Genomic DNA, 13,747 nt, shown 5'->3' on the forward strand with positions numbered 1-13,747 from the left:
TCTGCAGGTTCCCACAATCTTTACAGGAGTAGAAAGCCTCATCTTTCTTCCACAGAGCAGCTGGTGGCTTTGAACTGTTGATCTTGTGGCAAGCAGCCCAACACATAACCACTATGTCACCACCCATCTGAGATAAGGAGGGCATCGTCAACTCAAGGACCGATTCGGAGGGGCTGGGAAAGAAGGGGAGCCTGGGTGGCCTGTGGGCGGCTAACCACATGGTCAGCAGGCGGAAACCACCAGCCACTCCGTGGGGGAAAGTTGAGGCCGTCTATTCCCAGTCAAGAGTTACAGTCTTGGAAACCCACAGGGGCGGTGCTACCCTGCGCGAGGGGGTCGCTATGAGCCAGAATCAACTTGACGGTGGTGAGTTTGGGTGAGGAAAGAAGCAGCCATGGGGTTTACAAGTTATGTTGCTAACCGCAAGGTCATCAATTCAAAACCACCAGCTGCTCCTCAGGAGAAAAATGAGGCTTTCTACTCCTGTAAAGATTGTGGGAACTCACAGGGGCAGGTCTAGTCTGACCAATGGGGTCTCGGCAAGTCAGAATCAACTTGGGGACAGCGTTTGGTTTGGGTTTGAGGACAGGAGGGGGAATGGAAGTGGGAGACACAGGGGGGAAGTGGGGTGAATGAGGGGTCATGGTGGCACCTGCCATCAGAGACGTGAAACAAAGCAGGTTGGACCATGCTGGGAAAGTGTGACCCTTCACCTAAAGTTCACAGTAGGATTGACAGCCTGCCCTCCTGCCACATTCTCCCATGCTGGCGCCTGTCCCGAGTTGAGGACAGAGTGCCCACTGCTGCTCATGCCTTAACACCAGACTCCTCATGCGCCAAGTGCCCATCTCAGTCCCAATCTCAAGTACCAATGGGACCTTCCAGAGCCCAGGCAGCTCTTGGCCAAGTGCTGCAGCTTACTTGCCACCTGAGGACTCACCCCCTAGTGGGCACTGCCCCTGTGGGGGATACCCCAGACCCTCGGGGATGCAGGCTGCTCAGAGCAGCCTCTCCAGCCAATGTGGGGAGAACCTGGCAGCTCCCCGCCCACAACATCAAGTTCATGCTCAGGAAGAGGAGGGAGTAGAGGGGGTGGGGGGATGCGGTGTCCTCCCCCTTTGCTCTCAGAGCTTCTGTTTCAGAAACGGAATGCCCGGGGCACGGCTACAGCAGTGGGGGTGGAATTCCAGGCAGTTCTCCGCTGTTCTCTGAGCAAACAGGGGCTTCAACACCACTGATGGGGAGATAAGCGGCTGTCAGCACCCTTTCTCTGCCTGCCGCCCAGCGATGACACCACAGTTATGTCTCCTGGGAGTGCCCATGACCGAGTTCAACTCCTGGCAAAGATGTGGGGTCACCACATTCAGGTGCCAGCAGTGCCCTCCCTCCTGGGCAGTGTGCGCCGGGGGTCCTGAATCCAGAGACTTCCCCTGCCCCTGGACATATATGTACACACACACACATGTGCACATGTAGTATGCCACACAGATACATAAGCACACACTCTACATATATGCATGTGTGTATATACAGTGTACTATACAGATACATAAGCACATATCATATACGATACAGATACACATGCATGGCATACATAGTCCACAAACATGTGCATATATAACGTACTATATGGATACACACAGGCACAGATAGTATACACCTGCATGTACACATATAGTGTATTAGGCTGCTACACATGTATATATACATATAGTGCATTAGACAGACACACATACATGAGCGCATACAGAATATGGTGCACACATACATACATGGGCACATATAGTACACACAGGCTTGTGCATATATAGTGTCCTAGACAGATACACATACATGTGCACACATAGCACATTATGCAGATACACATGCACATATAATCAAGTGTATAGTGATGATATAGTGTATATTGCACTATACAGGTACACATTTAAAATTCACTGCCATTGAGTAGATTTTGACTCACAGTGACCCTGTAGGACAGGCTAGAACTGCCCTGAGGGTTTCTCAGACTGTAACTCTTCCCAGGAGTAGAAAGCCCCATCTTTCTCCTGTGGGGTGGCCGGTGGTTTTGAAACTGCAGACCTTTCAGATAGCAGCCCAACGCATAACCACTACACGTGGGCACAATGAGTATACACACACATATGTGCACATATGGTATATATTATACACGTACATATACACAAGCACATATCATACACTATACATATATACCTGGACACACATTAAACACACATAGCATACACACATCCAGGTGCATATATATTGTACTAGACAGGTACACACACGGGCACATACAGTGAATCCATCTCCCTCACTCACCGCCATTGAGTTAATACCAACTCATAGTGACCCTATAGGACCAGGTAGTACTGCCCCTGTGAGTTTCCAAGACTGTGACTCTCTCCGAGAGTAGAAAGCCCCATCTTTCTCCAAAAGTATACCCATATATGCATATAAAGTATACTGTACGTGCACACATTATATACACAGACACATCTGGTACACCACAAAGATCCACATGCACATATAATGGAACGTTGAAGACCTGGAGTTAGAAATCCCAGAGGGAAGAACATGCTTGGCACATCTTAAGCTGACTGAACTGAGGAAACAATTCAAGCCTCGAACTGCCACACTGAAGGATTCTATGGGTAGGAGATAAGCTCTGATACTGCTGTTGGGTGAGCGTTGGGCTGCTAAGCACAAGGTGGGCAGTTCAAACCCACCAGCCACTTCCAAGGAGAAAGACGAGGCTGTCTGCTTTCATAAAGATTTACAGTCTCAGAAACGCGATGTGAGGCTGCTCTGAGTTAGAATGGACCCGACAGCAGTAGGGTTTCTTGTTTATGGTTAAGATATTGCGTAGCACACAAAGCATCAAAAGAAAATGGAAGGAATACAGAGTCATGGTAACAAAAGGAATTGGCTGACAAACAGGAGTCCGCGTGTGAAGGAGAACGGGTGTATGACAGGAAGGAGCCCAAGCTACAATGAAGGCCTTGACAGAGTAACAATGGAGACGTTTCAACCAACAGATGCAGCTCTGCAAGGAAGTACTTCTTGTCTGTGCCAATGAATCTGGAAGACAGCTACCTGCCCAACTGACTGGAAGAGATCCCCACCTGTGCGACTGTTCCCAAGAAAGGAGGTCTAGCAAAATTATCAGGCAATACCATTAGTATCACATGCAATTATATTATGCGTAATTATGCGAAAGAGAATGAAAAACCAGCTGCATCAACAGGGAATTGCCAGATATTCAAGCTGGATTCCGTAGAGGCTGTGGGACGAGAGCTGACATCAGATGGATCCTGGCTGAAAGCGGAGAGTATAGAAAGATCCTGGCCTGGGTTTTAGGGACTATGCAGAGGCATTCAACTCTGCATGCCAACAACATAATGGGTAACAGCTTGAAGAAAGGGAAATCCAGACCGCTTGACTGTGCTCACGCAGAACCTGTACACAGACCAAGAGGCAGCTGTTTGAACAGAACAGTGGAAGCTGCACGGCTCAGGATCAGAAAAGGTGTGCATCGGGGTTGTGCCTTGTCACCACACTTATTCGTGCCAACAAATCATCTCGGAAGCTAGACCACACAAAGAACGCAGCATCGGGATTGGAGGAGACTCTTTAGCCACCTGGAATGGAGCCCCGGGGGCACAGCGGTTACGCGCTGGGCTGCTAGCCACATGGTCAGCAGTTCAAAATCCCCAGCTGCTCCTCGGAAGAAAGGCGAAGCGTTCTACCCTCATGAAGAGTGACAGTCTCAGAAACCCGCAGGGACAGTTCTACCCTGTGCTAAGGGGTTGCTTAGGAGTCAGGATGGACTCTGGGGCAGTGAGTTCAGCTGGCTGGAGTGCGTAGATGTCCTGCAGCCTTTGCTGGAGAAGCGCACAATCGACAGCCTTCAGTGCGGCTTACACTTCAACATCGAGGTGACCCGAATCCTACAACTGGACCAACAAGCAGCGTCATGCTAAAAGGAGGCAAGAGTGAAGTTGTCCAGCTTGTGAGTTACTTGACTCCCCCATCAATGTCCACGGCAACAGCAAGCAAGAAGTCCAGAGATGCACTGCAGTGGGTCACTCGGCTGCACCAGCCCTCTTCTTAAAGTGATGAGGAGCAGAGATGTCGCTCGGGGACTCGGGTCCACCTAGCGCAAGCTGTGGTGTTTCTAGTCTCTTCATATGCACATGGAAGCTGGACAGCAAGAAAGCCAGAGGACGAATGGATGCATTTGAATTAGGGGGTTGGTGAAGAACACGGAGTTACACCGTGGACTTGCCAGAAGCAGAAGCAGATCAGTCTTGGAAGAAGTACAGTCAGAATGTTCCTCAGATGCAAGGATGGTGAGACTTTGTCTCGGGTACCTTGGACATGAGGACTGACCTGTCCCTGGAGAAGGACATCATGCTTGGCAAAGAAAGCCGAGGGTCGGCAGCGTCAAGGAAGACCTTCCACGAGGTGAACTGACCCAGTGGCGGCGACCAGGGTCTCAAACACAGGAACGGATTGTGAGGCTGGCACTGGCCAGGGCAGGGAGTCTTTCTGCTGTGCCTGGGGTCCCTCGCTCTGGGTTGGTGCTGCCTCGGCGGCACCTCACAGCAGAGCCGCAGGCCAGCGCACAATGACAGAATATGTGACTAGCAAGGAGCGGCCAGCGGAGTGAGACCTGTGGCAAAGACACCCACGATTGTTTTGTTCCATTTGCCCATGCACGTCTTGAAGTCCCCTTGTATAGCTAAGAACCCGGGTGGCAATCAGCTGTTGACTTAAAAGGTTTTTTTTTAAATGACATCCTTGGTCACACCGCGGTTAAGTGCTTGGCTGCTGTCCAAACGGTTGGTGGTTCAAACCTACCGGGTAGTTTGGTGGGGGAAAGGCTTATGGTCTGCCCCTATGGAGCTCACAGCCCAGGAAACCCTATGGGACAGCCTTACCGAGTCACACGGGGGTGACTGGTAGTCGGAATCGACTAGACAGCCCTCAACAACAAAAACACGTGTGTGCACATGCGTACATATAAATGTGTGCACACATCGCTGTCTTTACTTATCTGGACCTCGTCATACTGTGGTGGCTAATGTGTTGCTGTGTTGCTGGAAGTATCCCCATCCGGTCACTCATGAGTCAAATCCCAGCAGTTGCCCATGGTGAGCGGGTTCCAGTGGGGTAAGAACAGACGAGGGAGAAGAAAGACATGGCTCATTTCTGAGGGATTAGCCTTGAAAACGCTGTGGATAGTGGTGCTACACTGTCCCATGTCATGCCGGAAGAGGAGGAAGGCACTCAATACAGGGCTGGGGAAGAGCTGCCTCCTCCTCCTCCTCCGAGGGCCATGGACAACATGGACGAAGCCGAACCATCCGCCGAGACCTTCCTTTGCTGATGAGGCAGCCTGGCTCAAAGTGAGGAGAAGCAGGTGCAAACGTCCGTTCGTAACCAGAAAGTGGCGCGTACAAAGCATGAATAGGGAACAATTGGAAGTCATCAAAAATGAAATGGAACACAGAACGATGGGCGGCCTGGAGATTGGTGAGCTGAAATGGACGGGCACTGGACACCCTGAAACAGACAAACCTATGGTTTACTGTGCCGGGAAGGACACATTCATGAAGCATAGCGTCACATTCATTGTCAACAAGGACATTTCAAGGGCTCTCTTGCAAGGATGCTGTCTCTACATCTCCGAGGCGGACCCGTTCATGGTCAAGCTCATGTATCAACCCCTAAAACCAGTGAAGAAGAATCCTACCAACATCTTCCGTCTGAAACTGATCAACATGGAAGCAGGACGCATGGATAATTACTGGTGACGGGAATGTAAACGTTGGAAACACAGAGGAGAGATCAATCGTTGGAAAACACGGCCTTGGTGGTGGGAATAAAGCGCGGGAGCACATGACAGGATTTTGCAAGACCCACGACTGGTTCATCGCAAATAGCTTTTTTCCACCAACACAAAAAGCAATTGGAGAAGCGGACTCCTCCAGATGGAACACACAGAAATCAAATCGACTACGCCCGTGGGAAGAGGCCATGGAAAAGCTCAGTATCAGCAGCCCAAACAAGGCCAGGGGCCAACCATGGAACAAATCATCAAAGGTTCACAGGCAAATTCAGGTTGAAGCAGGAAAACACCTTAAAGTCCACAAGAGCTCAGCGCCACCTTGACTACATCCCAGATGACTCTGGAGACCATCTGGAGGACAGAGTGGACGCACTGAGCACTGTCGACAGGAGACCAGATGAGCTGCGGGGCGACCTCGAGAACATTGTCCAGGAAGAAAGCAGAAGCTCATTAACAAGGCAGGAAAGAGAGAAAAGGCCAGAGTGGGACCAGGAGAGACTCTGAAACTTGCGCTTGAACGCAGAGTAGCTAAAGCAAATGGGAGGAAGAGCGGAACCGAACCATTTCAAAGGGCAGCTGGAGAAGGCCAAGTCAAGCACTCTATTGGGGTGCGCAGAGAGCTGGAGTTGGAAAACCCAAAGGGGAAGAAATGCTGTGCATTTTCAAGCTGAAAGAGAACGGAAGTCGCCGTCAAGCTTTGAGTTGCAATCCTGGCGAATCCTATGGGAATTCCTGCTTGCCTGGGCCTGAGCTACCTTCAGGATGCTGGTTGGCGCAGGTTCCTTACTGTGGCTATTGTGTATTTTGTGAGTCTTCCAAATGACGGGAATTGTCGTCCAGCAGCATAGAAGTTGTAGTGGTTCCATAATCTTGTCCATGTGAGGCTCTTAAGAGTGAAGGGGTGGAGTTTAGCCTGTCAATCAAGTCACAGCTTGATGACCTCATTTGGAGGCGCTAAAGAGATAAATAGCTTGCTGGAGGGGAGACACGAGCTCACTCCCTGCAAGACATTATTGAGGACGACAACCGGCCTGATAGCGCTATGCTGATGCAGCCAGAACTCTGGAGGCGGAGGAGCCATGTGGAGACCCCTGCAAGTGCTAAGAGGCTCACACCGCCGCTGGATCCGCAAGACTTTCCACCCACTAGCCTGTAGTCTTCCTGCATTCAGCCTCATGGCATGTGTTTCGTGAGTCTGAAGAGGAATTTGTAGTTCGGTATCGCGCATATGGGCTAATATCGGACTTACGGACTTGATCCTGACTGGGCTGGGATGTTTTCTCAATATACAATTGCTTTTTTATAAAAAACTCTTTCTTACACACATATGCGCCTCCCTGGATTTGTTTCTCTAGTCTACCTGGACGAACAAGAAGGCAATGTTCTGTTGTCATCCATAGGGTGTTCATTGACTTTTCATTGATCTCGGGAAGTGGACCGCCTGGCATTTCTTCCTTACCATTTCATCGGTAAGTTCCAATGTAGCCTGACTTCCATGGATGAGCATGGTGGTATCCGAAACACTGATAGCATAGCTTCCGGCACCACAGCAACACGCAAGCCACCACAATACGACATACTGATGGGAAGGCAGTGGCAGAAATGATAAAACTCACTGCCATTGAATCAGTCCTGACTCACAGCGACCCTATAGGACAGAGCAGAACTGCCCCTGTGGGTTTCTGAGACTGTAACTCTTTACAGGAGGAGAAAGCCAAGTCTTTCTCTTAAGACCGGTCGGTTCGAACTGCTGACTTTGTGGTTCGCAGCCCAACCTGTCACCCACTGTGCCCCCTAGGCTCCTTCACAGATGGAGCTAGCATAGGAAGAAGCGCTCCGGTATTAGTATGGTAAGATTTCCAGGTAACGCCGGGCTGGGGTCCAGGATGACTGGCGATGAGAACACGTATTAACTGTCGAAAAGTGTGCATCTTAAAACAGTTTCAAGGGACGCCCTGAATGTGCGGGAAATGGTTGGCATCGCAATACATTATGAAGGCCTTTCCGGAAGTTCAGTTTCTTTATGGCTAAAGACGAGGCCTGCATGCTAACGAGCCAGGCTGCAGACAGCTAAGTGGGCAAAGGAGAGAAACACTCACAGAGAAGGCTGGACTTTGGTGACGAGGGGACGGGAGACAGGGGCTGGGCTGCGCTGGCTGCATGGCTGATGCTGCCCACACTGGGCCTGGGGCTCTCTCAGTAGCTCTGCATTTAACGAGGACGGCCGGGCAGATGCCGGCACTGAGAACAGAAGGCGGCGGCCCAGGGGCACCTACAGCAGATGCTCAAAGCGTGCGTGTCCTCCCCCACCCCTTCCCGAAATCAGCTTCTCAAGCTGTCCCCTCGGACCTCAACTCCAGGCGGACGCTCCAACTCATCCCAGCTCTGGGTCAGACCAGCTCGATGACACCTGACAGCCACCACAACTACACTTAAACCAGGACCCCTCCCAGGCCACACCCATTCTATGCCCCTGCCCCTGAGCCTGCAGCCTGGCCATGCTTCCCCCGAGCTCCCATGGGGGTGACCTGTGTTCTCCCCTTTCAGGCTAGTTCAAGCATAACTTCCACGCCCTTGCCTTCAGCTGGACCGAACCTAGCATTTCTCCCAAGACACCTCTTTCTTCACAGCTTTCTGTGCAATAATCCATCCACCCATCTAGTTATCTACCCAGAGCCATTCCTCCATCTATCCATCCACTCACATTTATCCATTTACTCATCCATCTGTCCATCCACTCATCCTTCCAGCCACCTCTCTAGTCATCCATCCATCCATCTATCCATCCATCCATCTGTCCATCCACCATCACTCACAGCTCTCCCAACTATCCATCCAGTAAAAGCTACTCTGCACAAGGAAGGTTCTACAGAGGAGCCAACATGTAGGGTGGAGGTTGAAAAACGAGTAGAGATCAAGGAAGTAAGAAGGGCATGTTGCAAAGCCAAAGGCCTGAAGTTTCAGATGAGTTCTGGTAGTAATGTTGAGCTTGGCTCGAGATGGGCAGGAGATGAGGTTGAAGGGGGAGGTAAAGGGCTGCTCCGGAGGGCCCCACACCTCACCAGTCTCACCAAAACAGGAAGCTGGGCCAGCAGCCTCCTGGCTTCCTCCCCACTGCCCATTCTAGACCAGCCTCCTATTGGAGCTACCAGAAACCTCTGCTACATTAAAAAATGGGAGGGAGGGGTGAGGGACAGAGGGAGAAGAGGAGGGACAGGGAAGGAGGGAGAAAAGAAAGAATGGGGAATAGGGAGAGGGAGGGGGAGGAGGGGGAGGGAGGGAGAGAGGGAGGGAGGGGTAGGGGACATTTGTCGCCCGTAAGTGACATCATAGCCAGTAGGAAGCCTCCTGGGGGCCAAGTTCCACCCACCCAATGGCCCCACTTGCCATCTTGTGCAAGCTGGACACCGGGCTCATCTCATCTTGGACGAGCCGCCCTGGCCGTCCTTTATGTCACCTGCTACCTCGGCCCTGAGCACTGTGACACTGCATCTGCCAAGGTCAGTAGCCCCCCTGGTCAGGGGCAGCCTGTGCACTGTGCTCCTCTCTGCTCCGCCTGTCCATATCCCGGGGCTGGGCAGGGCCCGTGTATGGAGTAGGACGAAGGGGGAAGAAGAAAGGAGTGAGACGGGTGAGGGAGGGAGGGAAGCCGAGGGAAGGGGGGTGAGTCCTGGAGGCGCCACAGCAGAAAGGCTATGTAACTCTGTCGGTCTTCTTGTAGAGACAGGGGCCCTGGCAGGCTTGGGCAGCAAGACGCGCCCCCACCCTGCCTGGCGTGCTCGTCCGGCCGACCTGCTGGAGTGTCTACCGCTCTGCCTTGCCAGAAGCCCCAGGAAAAATGTTTAAAAAAAAAATTTTTTTTTAAGGGCCAAGATGCTGAGTTCAACGGCATTAATCTTCCAAATCCTTGTCCGAGGCATTCCTGCTCCGGGCCTCAGACACTGCTAGTAGTCTCCAGCCGACGTGTCTGTGCCTCTTAAAGATATAATTAAGCCTTTTTTCCCCCTTTGAAAAATGCAGACCCCTCGGGCACTTCACCTTCACGTCTTGCCTCCACTTTATAAGTTGCAGCTGACGTTCGGGGATCCAGGAGCGGGGCCTTGGAGAGCTTTGTCACCTCACAGGGGCCATAGTCTGCACTCCTGGGCTCCAGGGCTACCCTCAGCTTCTGCTGCCTGCCGCTGAGTGTGATAGGCCACCGGTGCTTTCAAATGATGTGGGGGAAGCCACACATCTGCAGGGACTCTGACCATGAGAAATTCAGGCTCTTCTGAGAACCGGGAGTCAGAGCCTTGGCTTCCTCTGTGGCCCTGCCACTGACTGCCTGTGTGGCCTTGCACAAGTCACCCTCCCTCGCTGAAGCTCAGGGTTCAACTCACACGTCCTGCAAGTCTCACGGACAGAGGGTAGAAGAGTCTCTGGCCAAAAAAAAGGACGATTTAAGGGATGAGATCTGATGGGACCAGGGCTGGTGTTTGGAAGGGCAAAGGGCAGACTGTTACAACGGAACAGCCACACGTCACCACCAAAAGAGGAGTCCAGAGCCGTCAGCGCCTACCCGGAGTCACCAGCTTTCTTAGTGACCATTTGCCTCTCCGCTTCAACATCAGGCCCGTGGCCAGGTCTTCGTGGGCTGCTCTGTATGCTCGGGACAAAGTCGGTCCTTGCTCTGAGCCTGGCCCCTAGGAGAGACTCCATAGATGGTTGTTGAGTGAACGAACCAACGTGGCCATTGCCACCACAGTTGCGGCTGACTCGTGGTGACACCCTGCGTGCCACGGGAGAATCATGCTCCACAGGGTTGTCAACAGCGGGTTCGGGAAGCCTGTTGTAAAACCAGGCAACATTTCACCGCCTTGGACACGAGTCTAGGCTTTTTCTATGTATATATTTAAAACCAAGTGGCCAGCCCTTTGACATAGATTTCACCCACAGGAGCCAGCCGCTGTCGGCTCTCACACCTCATTGGGTGTGAGAGGAGGATGTGCTTGGTGCGGTTCTCAGCTCAGGGGCCGTTTTTCCCCAAAGCAGATTGCAGGCCTTTTCTTCTCTGGCACATCAGAGGGGACTTGAACCTCTGGCCTTTCGGTGAGCAGTCCAGTGCACTCGCCACATGTAGCACGCAGCTCTCCCGTGCATAGTTCACAACGTTGGGCATTATGACCCCAAACGAAAATCCAGGGACTGAATGGGCATGGTCAAGGCTGATGGCGTTCTCAGGGGTGTTGACCAAGGGGCAGAAGAAAAGGAGCGCTTGGCTTCCCTGGGTGGCCACTGGGGGGTGGGGCGAGGTGGGGGGCAGGGAGAACGGTGATTGGTAAACCTGAAGGTGCAGCTAAGTCCCTGGAACAGAGACGCTGGGGGCTCAGGAGAGCCAAGTGGTCTTACTTATTGCAAATGTGGCGGCCAACCAGGAAGACGCCATGGCCCAGATCTCTGCTGACCTTGATGGGAGCCCTTCTTCACTGCAGGCCCAGCCCCACTTGAAGAGGAGAGAGCATACAGAGTCCAAGGAGGGGTGGCCAGGAAAGAAGCCCCCCAGACAGGGGCAGGGGTGGGGACTGGCCGGTCCCCCTGTGCCATTGCTTCATCCAGGCCACCTCCATTCCACAGGGGGGAGAGACACCCACCCTTGAGAAGCGGGGGAGGATATGAGCTCCACCCCCACCTGCCCACATGTTGCTGTGATGCTGGATGCTAAAGTCACTGAGATTCCAAACGCTGGCAGGTCCACTAGTGGTGGACAGGAGTCAGCAGAGCTTCCAGACAAAGACAAGCCTGGTGACCTCCTCCCAGAATGTCCCCAATGGAAACCAACTGCTCCTGAAACAGAACGCTGCCTGATACAGCCTTAGGGGCGGAGCCCCAGCCCACCCCACCCCCAGGTAGTTGCTGGGAGAGGCCTTTGAACTGGGCGCCATGGCAACAGAAGGAACCGTCCTTCCCTGGAAGACACTCGGTGTGTGCACGGTGGCTGCTGCAACAACGGACTCCCGCACACCACTGACCATGAAAATGACCAGGCCAGGCTTTGTCCCACTGTGTGTAGAGTCACTGTGACCACTTGGACAGCCTCGGACAGCGGCACCAGCAGCAGCGGATCGCCGGGCCTTTCTTCTGAGGCACCCCGGGGTAGGCTGAAACTACCGACCTCGCAGTTCGTCGTCCAGCAAGCACTCCACCGTCTGTGCCACCACAGGACCCCCTTCCAGCCCTTAGCCTGGCCGTACACCCAGGGCAGACGGGCGGCGAGGCATTTGCAATTTTCCGAATGGTTCTGCCCTAATTGGCAGAGGGCGGACTTGCGTTCCCGAGGTCTCATCTTTTCCATCAGTCCGAGAGACACTCAGGTGAGAACAGGTGCTGGTGGAGCAGCATAGTTCAAATACCAAATGTTGCCCGACTTGTCTCAGCAAAACCGCCCGCTGTCCGTCTCTCACGCAGGCGCATCCCGCACCGCCTACTGTGGGCGGGGCAGCTGTGGGCAGCGTCCTTTCCGGGGATGACCGCGCCTCCCCTCTGTGTCGTGGTCGCTGGCATTTCCACAGCGAAGGTCCCCACGGGCATCTCTTCTAGCATCCTCTCCCCTGTCAAGCTGGTGGCCTTGTCATTGGTGGTCTGGGGGGTGGGGGGATTCATGCGGTGGACAAGCTGGACTGCTACCTGCAAGGTTGGAAGTTCAAGTCCACCAGAGGCGCCTCAGCGCTGACCACCCTCGGAGCAGCGTTCTGTTCTCATTGGGAGTTGTCTGCGATGGGGCAGCTGGGTCGAGGTAGAAGCAGGGCTGCCCAAGACCAGGACCTTGAACCCAGCCACTTCCCCACCCAGGCCTGGTCAGTGTTCAGGAAGGTTCCAGAGAAGTTTCCTCCTTTCTGGGAGACTCAGCTCCCCACCTTCCTGAGTCCCAGGCCCATACCCACATCACCCCACTCACAGCACCCCAGATAGCACTCCATTCAAGCTGAGACCCCAAACACAGACCCAGCCTCCTCCCCCAAACCCGGCCTCTCGGTGTGCCAGCCCTCGAGGGTGCATGTAGTATCAGGCTCCTTGTTCAGGATCTTCGGCACCCTTCACACCACCCAACTCTCAGCTCCCTGCCTGCTCCTCACCTCTCTCTTCCCGCCCCAGCTCCCAGGGACCTGCCTACGGCTTCCTCTTCAGGCCTGCTATGCGCACCCCACGTCCCCCTGCAGCCAGAGCCAAAGTCTACATGCCATTCTCCCCAAGGCTCTCCACAGCTTGTTATGACCCACACAGTCGATTGACTCGGCCCAGTCAATAAAACACAAGGAAGCATCTTTCTGGTAATCTCTGTTTTCAGCCAAGATCTATCTGACATCAGCAATGATATCCCTTCTTGCACATCCGCTTCTCAATCTGACCCAAACCTCTGGTAGCTCCTTGTTAATATACTGCTGCAACCATTGTTGTTGGATGATCTTCAGCAAAATTGTACTTGCATGTGATGTCAGTGATACTGTTCTATCATCTGAGCATTCTGTTGGGCCACCTTTCTTTGGAATGGGCACCAATATGGATCTCTTCCTGTCAGTTGACCTAGTAGCTGTCTTCCAAATCCCCTGGCATAGATGAGTGAGTGCTCCCAGAGCTTCTTCATCTTGTTGAAACACCCCAACTGATGGGACATTAAAACAACAACAACAACAACAAACCAGAAAAACAAACAAACTCACTGCCATCGAGTCAAGGGATGCCAGGTGCGATCCTGGGTGATCGTCCCCCAGAGCAGACGGAGAACAACCCCCTCCCCATGCCCTGACCGTCTCCCTGACACCCTGAGTCTGGACTCCTGGTCTCCAGAATTGTGGGACCATCATTTCTGTGGTTGAGACCCACCCCCCACCCAATTTGGGATGCATTGCTAGGAGA

General features: G+C 53.1%; 1 protein-coding gene across 1 annotated transcript in view; it reads right to left on the minus strand.

Annotated features, from left to right (window-relative positions):
- The window catches only part of FBLN1 (fibulin 1), a 101,607-nt gene that overhangs the window by 1,651 nt on the left and 86,209 nt on the right, over positions 1-13,747 (minus strand). The window lies entirely within an intron of this gene.

Source organism: Echinops telfairi, unplaced genomic scaffold (genome assembly GCF_000313985.2).
Source record: "Echinops telfairi isolate 266 unplaced genomic scaffold, ASM31398v2 ScPeMD7_2;HRSCAF=8, whole genome shotgun sequence".
Taxonomy (NCBI): Eukaryota; Metazoa; Chordata; class Mammalia; order Afrosoricida; family Tenrecidae; genus Echinops; species Echinops telfairi.